This window comes from Ctenocephalides felis, unplaced genomic scaffold (assembly GCF_003426905.1).
Source record: "Ctenocephalides felis isolate EL2017-DRISC unplaced genomic scaffold, ASM342690v1 CF-g0.4_SCAFFOLD_01886, whole genome shotgun sequence".
Taxonomy (NCBI): Eukaryota; Metazoa; Arthropoda; class Insecta; order Siphonaptera; family Pulicidae; genus Ctenocephalides; species Ctenocephalides felis.
This window is the reverse complement of record NW_020538040.1, coordinates 67,752,058-67,762,822: the sequence shown is the minus strand read 5'-3', so window position 1 is coordinate 67,762,822 and position 10,765 is coordinate 67,752,058. Positions and strand designations below refer to the sequence as shown.

At 27.6% G+C, this 10,765-nt stretch overlaps 1 pseudogene; it reads left to right on the top strand.

Annotated features, from left to right (window-relative positions):
* Window positions 1-7,941: 7,941 nt before the first annotated feature.
* On the top strand, window positions 7,942-9,627 carry LOC113378504 (annotated as a pseudogene).
* Window positions 9,628-10,765: the final 1,138 nt, after the last annotated feature.

Here is a 10,765-nt window from a genome sequence, read left to right as displayed (position 1 = left end):
AAATAAAATACAAATATAACACAAAACTGATTGGGATTGCCGTTATTAATTCCTCTATGTTTAGTTTGAAATGTTTATAAAAGAATTGTCACGTTTTGCGGACAAAAATTAGATCTTTATTTTAAATATTTATTAATTCACTAGAGTGACCCTAACGAAGGGTTAATACATAAGAGTTCAATTTAAAATATCCTACAACGCCTTATGTTTTTTTTTGATGAGATTAATTGTACCGGATGATTTTGCATGATAATGCAAATAACAATTTGATTTAATAAATTCTTTCTGATTTGGATTAAACTCTGTGCAAAACGTAAGTAACATAATAATTTTTTCAATTTTCACCATGTTAGATAAATATCAAATTGCTCCCGTTTGACTAGTCTTTGAGATGATGAATTTTTTCAGCCCGTATCATGAAATATAATTGAGCAATGATTAAAACGAAATACTATTTTCAATTTAACTCCTAAATTTTTAAATGTGCAGTTACCCAAAAATTAATACGTACAATAAAATGAATAGCATAGAAATATCTGAGTTCATTTGACCGTATAAAATCATGAATCAAGATAAAATTATCTACAATTTGATTACGTACTTTAGAATACAAATATATAAAATTTATGCAGATTAATGAGTATTCATTCAGCGAAACATATTTATGCAAAGTTAACTAAAATTCAGTAACATTCATGTTGCACAATAAATAAGATATCATGAATTATATAGTAAAATGGTATAATTTGAATAATAATTGTTAACTTTAACTGAGCACCGTATTTTATTACTTAAGTGGTACCAGTAATTTGGTACTGGGGTTTTTGAAAAACTGGTTTATAATTCATTGTCTCTATATTATTATAAGTCTATACAGTGCGGTCGTATTACGACCATTCATTATTATACACAATATTTAAAATCAAAACTGACTTTGTTAACTTCCCGTATAGTATTTAACATACTGCATAAATTTACAACCTAATAATAATATTGACTATTGGCTTGGGTCAACAAAATAAGAAAAAAAATAAGCCAGAATAATTTTTAGTCTTGCAATTAACCATCCAAAACTGATCAAGATACGTATAATTTATTTCATTACTTCTAAAAATATAAGAAATCTAAATATAATGTTCAATCACGTTCAGCTCAGAATTCAACTTGTTTTTTTTTTCAAAATAATTGTCAATAAACTTATTTAATATAAATGTAGTGAATTTGAAACTGTAAATTTAATATAAATATGACAATTGTAAGATTAAAATTGGTTTGTTGATAGACATGTTATACTTTAAGGTGGTTGGTGGTAAAAGGTGGTGTTTAAATCCAGAGGTATAAATTTTACTTGAGCTTGGAAAGGCCGTATAAAGGTTTTTTACTATTCATTTTTATATAAATTATTAATTAATGTTTTAAGAAAAAAATATAACGGGCAAAAAGCTTTAATACTAGCAAGTGATAAAGTGGGGTGCTCAAAAAAATAGTGCGTGCCCATACCCTGAAATATTAGCCCTCCAAATAATCTAAAGATAAAAAGATTATTAATTTAGAATAATGTCGTATTCGTATAAACAAGTTACAAAAAAAAAAAATAGCGACTATCCTCGAATAGATGAACGTAGTTTACACTGATAAGAATTCTATAAAGAAGACTCTATTAATATTTTTAATAAATTGGTCTAGTAGAAGTTTAGAAGTTTGAAAATCGTGGGTATCGTATCGATAGAAAGTTTGTTTTTTTTAGAAAAAAAAATGTTTAAAATTTTCCGAAAATCCGAATCAATGTATGAACATCTCCAAAATAATTCGATTTCTGAAAAATCACCTTGTACACATATTTTTGAATAGATGAGCTTTAAATATCAGAAAAGTATAGTTCTTACAACATCTAGACTAAAAATGTATTTTGATCAAAATCTAAAGATTACTATTTATTTTAGTTGAATCATAAATTGAAAATAACACGAATTTTGAACTATTCAATTAATTTAAATAATATTTAATGTATAAAATATTATCAAGATTAAGCATTTTACAACCACCAGAAGCTCTAATTAATTGAAAATATCTTATAGTGTGTATGTATGTAGTATGAATATATATATATATATATATATATATATATATATATACTCGGTGTGTTTATGGCAAATAGGCTGAGAATTAGTTTGTGATATACTACATTACTACTACATTATTACAAGCATCAAACTTAACTTATAAACTCGTATGAAAATATAAAGTATGATCTCAGAAATTGGTAAAATATATTATTAAATGCATATTTTTTAAACTGTCAGTCTTTTGATAAAATCGCACGAATTAACATAGTTATGACTGGTGAAGTTGAATTTTATACGAGATTAGAATTAAGTAATATGTAGATAAAGACAGTACTAATCATATGCATGCACCGTTGTCTTTCTAAAACCAAAAACAATGCAGAAGCTATAAAGTCGACAGATAATATAAAATAATATAAAGTGCGCAACAGTGTCCTCTAGCCAAAATATTTGTGTTCCTCATTCACTTAAATATCTCTGAATCGCACATAAATATCGATTTATCTTGAGTAGGTCATGACATTGCGAAGCGTATGGGGTCAAGTGAAGCGATTTTGGCATGACTTCAATTTTTTTTGATCAGAGTTTCATGTTTGTCATTTCCTGAACGAGATCAAAAATGACGCAATTTCTTAATACAAATGCAGAGCGTACAATGTTTATAATATTTGACGAACAAGGGGGCGCCAAATAACAAAATATTAAGTAAAATAAAATTGAATAGCACCGAAAATTAAGATATTTAAAAAAAATTAAACAATTTTTCTTAAACTTCGAAATTTTTTTTTCTGAAATGAATATAATTTTTAGAAAAATTTGATTTTTCTTATATTTTGGAAATTTTGAACTTTTTTTTCAAAGCAATCGCGCTACGTTAGCTGCGTAGAGACAAACTAATAAAGCGCGTAAGCGCCTTGTCGTAGTCTAAAGGATAAACATTGGTACAGAACCCATAGAAATGTAAACAAATATTTATAATTATCATCAAAAATTCTAAAGTATCTAATAATTGTATGTGCACAGGTCTAATGTTCATTTATGACTGCCAAATGGCATTTTTTACTTTTAATCATTGCATGCCTCCTAAATAATTCACCAGTTCTTCATTTCGTCAATACAAATAAAATATTTTTTGAATCATTCAAATTCGACACTGTGTCATCTCAAAAACTGACTTTTTGGAGGAAAAAACTAATCAGCACTTTTCCCGGTCAATATCATTCGAATGTTCTTTTGAATTATTCAAATCGGTCGATCCGTGTTCACGAAATAGCCGACAAAAATTTGTATCCGAACACGCACACACACATAGATCTTTTTTTAGGTATGCCAAAATGTTCAATCAAAACGAGTAATTCTCGATATGTGTCACCATTCAAAGACTGAATTACAATTAAAAAATTTAGAGTGATTTTTGTTTAAATTTCATATGTTATTTGTCAAACAACATGATATATACAGGATATATGAGATTATACATTTAGTATTGGCATATCTTTTTTCTAGGATAATTGATACTAGCTGAACTTCAAGTAAACTAAAGTAAAAGTAAAGCTAAATTAATAAAAAATTGCAAGCCTGTTATATCCATACGTTTGGGTGGAAACCTTTGTTGAAAATACACTAGTGTTATAGTTAACATTACATTATTTTACAATGGTTTAAACAATGCAATTATTAATTGAATTATTAAATTTTGCGAAATATTGTTTTGAAACTTAAAACCCCAATGTAGGCAGATTTTCAAGCCACAAAAACTAAACTATATAGGATAAAGTCACTCATTTTATTTATTCTTACATCAGAATTAAGAAGACTTAAAAAAAAAATTATGGCCTATGAACTTTATCCTGTGAATTGTATTCAATAGTAATCACCCATCAACTTCTATCTGTGATTACACTTAATTAATATAAACAAAAATAACCCATACAAAGTAATGTTCTGATTGTTATTAAAAAAATCCAATTTAGCATAATATAGTTCGCATGTTTGCATGTAGTATAATATAGTTTTAGCAAGAAAGTAAGTTGTAATAAGTAATTATTGATTATAGTTTCTTTTTTTTAGAGTACACAGACTATTACGCTAATTTTATGCTCGTTCTCCAGATCTTTCTATCTTTACTATCGATATAAAATTATAATTTAAATTCAATTTGTATTGAAAGAAGTGCGTAACTTTAAGAATAGACACAAAAACTTCTTACAATTTTTAGAAATATCTATACATTTTTTTGGTTTCAAGTGTAAGAAGTGGGCTCACTCGTGGGTATGTGGCTAGAGCGACTGGACCTAAAATGTGGGCCAAATAGAGCTTTTTTATAGTGATTTTGATTCATCACGTTTTTTCACATAACAGTTTGTTTTTTACTTGCACGATTTTTTATGGAACTTGTCTTCCGTGTAAAACGGGGGGTAGGTTTATTTAAAAAAATAAATTGTATCATCTAAAATGATATGTTTATAAAACTGAAACGTTCCTTGAAAGTTTTGGCAATATTTTACGATGCGCATGCATTTCTGAGAATGCGTAAGAAGTCGATCTTCGACAATTTTATTTATCAAATCACAAGGTCACGAACCATTGGATGCATTTATTAAACTCATTTCACGGGTTTTATCTTGTTTGTACGATGCTTAATTAGGCACTGACACGAGACGAATATTTTATGTATCAAACAAACAAATAATATTTTGTACTCGTTATCTCAAATTTTGCACGTTTATAAATATACTTATAAAATGAACACAGCGAATCGAGTGTCGTTGTACTCTTGATCGAATGGAATTATTTCATGTAGTACGTTTAAATATTATAGAATAACTATTATATTATAAACGCATAATTAATAATTATGGGGAACGTCAAATAAAAGATAACATTTACTGTAATGTCCCAAGATGAAATAAATCCTCTCAATCTGTATTTAAGTATCATATTATGAGGTATTTAAATGTAATTTAGTAATCATATTGTGTGGCATTTAAATGTAAATAGAACGTTTTTTTTTTAACTTTCCGCAGGGTAAGTTATTGTAATCGTCCAAAAATCGAAATTGAAAATTTTTGCATTTTTTCACGTTTTGAAGATTTTTGAACATTTTGGCATACCTTAGAAAAAATAGATATTTGTGTATGTGTATGTGTGTGAGTGTGTATGTATGTATGGATACAATTTTTCATTCACGTTTTTGGAAGCACGGATTAACCGATTTGAATCGATTCTAAGAACATTCGATTTCTAGTGATAGGGAGTCGAACTGATTAGTTTTTGGCAAAGGTAGGTCCAGAAGTTTCGGAGATACCGAGCTAAATGTCCAAAAATTAACTTTTTGAGTGAACTAAGTATCCGATTTCAATGATTCAAAAAACTTTTTTGAATAGCGAAAATGATTCGAATTTTATTTTAATTCTAGCTAAAGTTCTAAAGCCCACTGAGAGACTTCAAATAAATAATTTTAACTTTTAACTAGAGGATCTTAGGATAGAATAATTTTGAAAACAAACTATCACAACCAGTTCCTAGCTACCTTATATTCATATATAAGGTTTGCTTTCATAATAAAATCAGTTTTGCACACATCCCTAGTAAAATTTTCTAAATTATGTCTAATTTATAAAATTGTATTACAAGAATTGCATAATAAATGTATATATTTTTTATATTGTGAATACATTTAAATTTATTCATCATATAATTCCTGACTGTATGCTTATGAACGAAGGTCAATTAAATAAAAAGATCAATTGGTCTTTAACATTAATTTTAAAAGATTTTAAAATCAAAGCAATAATTATCTGCATGAAATCAGGGAACTAAGATTTCAAAATAAAAAAAGATCGATAAATAAAGTGATTAGTAAAGATACTACTCGTATTTAAAACTCTTAATATACACGTTTTTGTGTGAAGATATGCATAAAACTATATACAATTTTTTTTAAACTAGTAAAATTTGCACGCAATGTCAGTATTTTAATATTCTACACTTTAACTGATCAAACAAAAAATGAACTAAATTATTATTATTTGACTAATAGAATTTGCAAGTTATGAAACATTGTCAAGTCTTTTCTTTAAATAAATAGTTTTGCAGTATTCATAATTAAATATTAAAGTCGTGATTATATATTGGTATTATAATCTATATAATAATTTAAAAAAGGCATTTTAAATATAAAACTAATTCGAAGACATGCAAATTTATAAATGATGATTGAATGATTTAAAAATTTATTGCATTTACATTACAAATTCATAATTTGTCAATGTTATGGGTTTAATCACATATAGATTATATTTTCACTTAAAAATAATATATATACCAAAAGTATCATTCTGATTTGCACATAGAAAAAAATTAAAAATTTCAACGATTTCATCTCAAAAGTGCATTTGAGATGTACTTTGAATAAATAGTGAAAAAAAATTAATATTCACCTGAATCTCGTTGCAAATCCGTAACTATTATTTCCTAATTGAATTAATATTCACTTGCGCCAGATGCACAATTAATAATTTATAATTGCTTCTGATGTTAATTCATTAATTAGTACTCCTAATAATAATTATGCCCGTATAATTAACATCTATTTTATATCTATAATTAAATCTTGTTTATTAAACATGAAAAGAAGATAAGCATTGTCTTCGTTGATATTCGATGCAAAGTCTAGCATGTACTTTTATTGCTCAGCAATAGTCGCTCAAGGTTGAAAAATGTGTTGGAAATATATAAAACATGAAATAATTTCATAATTTTGAATGAAATGGTTATATATCAAACATAATATATCACACCCCTATGCGATTCCATTATGAATGATATTTAGTTCCAAAAATTTTATAAATAAAATCAATTTTAATTGAATTGGATGAATTTATCTGTAGTAAGCGATGTCAATGATAAAATTACTTGTGTATGATCTATTCTAGTAATTCATGTGATTGACAATGAAAATTTTCCGCATTTGTTATGGAATCATCTGGACTTTATATATCTATTATTCCAATAAAAATAGTAATCAAGATGCAATAAAATCTTAAAAGCTATTGTTACATAAAAAAAACACAGAAAAAACAGAAAAATAATATGAAATTTAGAGTTCACTCCATGGAATCAAGTCTAGTGTTTCGTTATCCGGAATAATAGAAGTTTGATCAATTCAATCATTTCAATACAAATAACCCATGTAGAAATTAATATGGTCTGAATCTACAAGCAATATAAAATCTACATTGGTCAAATTTGAAACCAATATCGGTTGGTCATAAAAATTGAACATTTTTTATATTGAGGCCATATAGGTAAACCAACAATTGGTCTATATTGGTCTATATTTGGAAATTTGGAACCAATGTTGCCTACAAATTGTTGAATGTTGGTAAGGTAATATACAATTAGACAGAGAGCTGGTAAACATTTAGAATTATTAATTATTGAATTATTCTGAAACTTATAACTGATGTTGAAATATTACACAAATATTTGAAGATTTGAAGTTGAAATAATATAACGCATAAATCAATGTCATTTATTTAACAATAAAACACCTGAAATGAACATTAACATAAATTTATTAAAAATGTTTTTGTGGAAATTCATTTATTAAATATAAACAATGATACAAATATATAACTGCATTAAAAATATGATTATTCATAAAACACAAAAGTGTCATGAATATTGATTATTTTTAATGGATATTTATTAATACATATCAAGTATTTTTTTTTATAACAATAACAAAGGCAAATTAACTTTCCTATTTATAACATCGTCACTCGATAAAATATTGTACAGCATCTGAACATATTTTATTCGTTGTTAATATATTTATTATCCATTATGAAATATTTATTTCTTCCTTCTGTGTTCAAAAACATTTTCAAATGAAGCAATGAAGCCCTCAAGATTTCAAGATCATTTGAATAGAATGCATCCGGATAAGAAGGATAAAAATGTTGACTACTTTCGAAATCTGGAAAAGAAGTATATTGCTCAGCCTAGTGTGTCAAAACTTTTTTCAGTAGCTGCTAAGCAGGACGATGACAGACTTCGAGCGTCATACAATATCTCTCGGTTAATTGCCCAAACAGGTAAACCACACACTATTGGAGAATCATTAATTTTGCCAGCAGTAAAAAAAGTTATAACTACTGTGCTACATAAACCAGCAGCAGATATAATTCGCAAAATTCCTTTGAGTAATAGTTCTGTGCAAAGACGAATTGATGAAATGGCTGAAAATATTGAAGAATTATTATGCAATCATTTGAAGTCTTGTAAATTTTCACTCCAATTGGATGAGTCTACTTTACCAAATAATGAAGCGTTGTTGTTGACTTACGTGAGGTTCATTAAAGATGAAGAAGTATGCCAAGAACTTCTATTTGTTAGAAATTTAGAGACAGATACAAAAGGAGAAACCATATTCAAAACATTGGAGAAGTTTTTTGATGAGAAAGATATTCCATTGAAGAATATTATATCAGTTGCTACTGATGGTGCTCCAGCTATGAGGGGTTGTTAAAAAGGATTCATAGCCTACCTAAAAAATAAAATTCCCAATGTTCTTGCTGTGCATTGCGTGATACATCGACAGCATCTAGTTGCCAAAAACTTAAGTGAACGATTGCATCAAGCATTGCAACATGTCATCAGAGCTATTAATAAAATCCGACACAACTCTTTAAATGAGAGATTGTTCAATCAGCTGTGTACCGCTAATGATGAAGAATTCAACAGATTGTTATTTCACACAGAAGTGCGTTGGCTATCAAAAGGAAATTGTCTGACCCGTTTTTACAATCTGTTTGACTCCGTTGTAGAGTTTTTAGAAAATAAGGACACACAGTTGTGTAAAGACCTGATATCATCAAAAAATGATATAGCATATCTCACAGACCTTTATGCATTACTCAACAATATGAATCTACAACTTCAAGGCGATGGCTTTAATTTAATAAAAACAAAAAATATCATCGCTGCTTTTATAGCAAAACTGTTATTACATAAGAAAAATATTGGCAGACGGGAGTTTCATAATTTTCCAAATTTATCGGTATCGTGCAACGAAGACTTGCTCGTGTACTGCCAACATTTGGAAAATCTTCATGGAAATTTTATTGAAAGATTTCAAGATATTTTGAATTTGGAAATACCAGGCTGGGTATTAGACCCTTTTTCAAATGCATATGTTAAGCATCAGCCCAGCTAGAAGAAGACCTTATAGAATTAACAACGAATGAGGAATTAAAAATCAAATTTAAAGATGGTTATCAACAATTTTGGCTACAGAAGTCAATTCAGCACTTATATCCTGGCTTGTGGTTGGTTGTTCAAAAATTTTTACTAGCATTTCCATCGTCATATTTGTGTGAACGTGGATTTAGCACTGTGACAATGCTACTTACTAAAAACAGAAATCAGTTGCAAATTACCAAACGCGGTGACTTACGACTGTTTTTGAGTGAAATGGAACCTGATATTGACAAACTTGTAAAAAACCATCAAATTCATCCTTCTCATTAGAGTTTAAAAATAAAATTTTATATACTGTATCAATTTGATTATAATATATAAAATATATGATTAATGTCATAAAGTTGCGTTTTATTTGCTTTCACTGGTAAAAATGTCTAATTTAGAATGTAAGGTTGCATCAACTAATCACACTATAACTATATTAATAAAAGTAATAAAAGAAACAGTTTTCATATATTGTATAAAAATTTGGTAGGGGGGCGATACAAAAATTTTGATCTTCAAAGGGGGCGATGGAAGAAATAAGTTTGAGAAACGTTGGTCTAGAATCTTGCTATGCAAATGTACAGATTTATTGACATTCCACATTGCATTTATTATTATCAAACATTATGATTATTCTGTCAAAATTTATATCTTTCCTTTCTATAACTTATTTAGTTACAAACTTTTGATGAAAACCTTTTCGATAACATTTTATTACTAAGCAAACCAGTTTCCTTTCTTTCTGCGCTTACAACAATATTACCTGAAAATAAATAAGAAGTTTTAAAAGCAGAAAGAAATAATTATATTATAGCAACTATTGAAGCTTACCTTTTATAAATATGAAAGTGTAGAATTTTTTTCTCTCTACTATATTATTATTTCCTGAAAATAAGTAAGTATAAGTTTTAAATGAATAGACAGAATAATATTGAGGAATATTATATGCCTTTACCTGATAGTTGCAGCGCGTAAAATTCTCCTTGCCAGAAATTAGGTTATGTTATGTTTGATGTCTATAAAATATTTCACATAATATATACGGCAGATTTCTCAATGCTGTTAAACTTCTGATCAAATTAGAAAATCTTAGTGTAAAAAGGTTATTGAAGACATGCAAATCTTTTTGAAAATAATCTCGAAAATTCCAGCTTCAGACATATAATTAAACATGAGACACGGCACAACACAACACAACACAGTTGTTTATTTACAATTTATAACTCATAACACAATCTACACACATACGCACATTATCACTATTCTTTTAATAAAAACATAATTTGACTATTTACAATCGAACAAATAATACATTTCGTCAAGCGACGCTCATGATGCCTATTGAAGATCCACTTTGTTGTATTAATGCGCTTAAGCCATGGAATATTCTGGAAACAATACAAATCGTATTCATCCGCGCCAAAAAATAGAAAACTCATAACTTT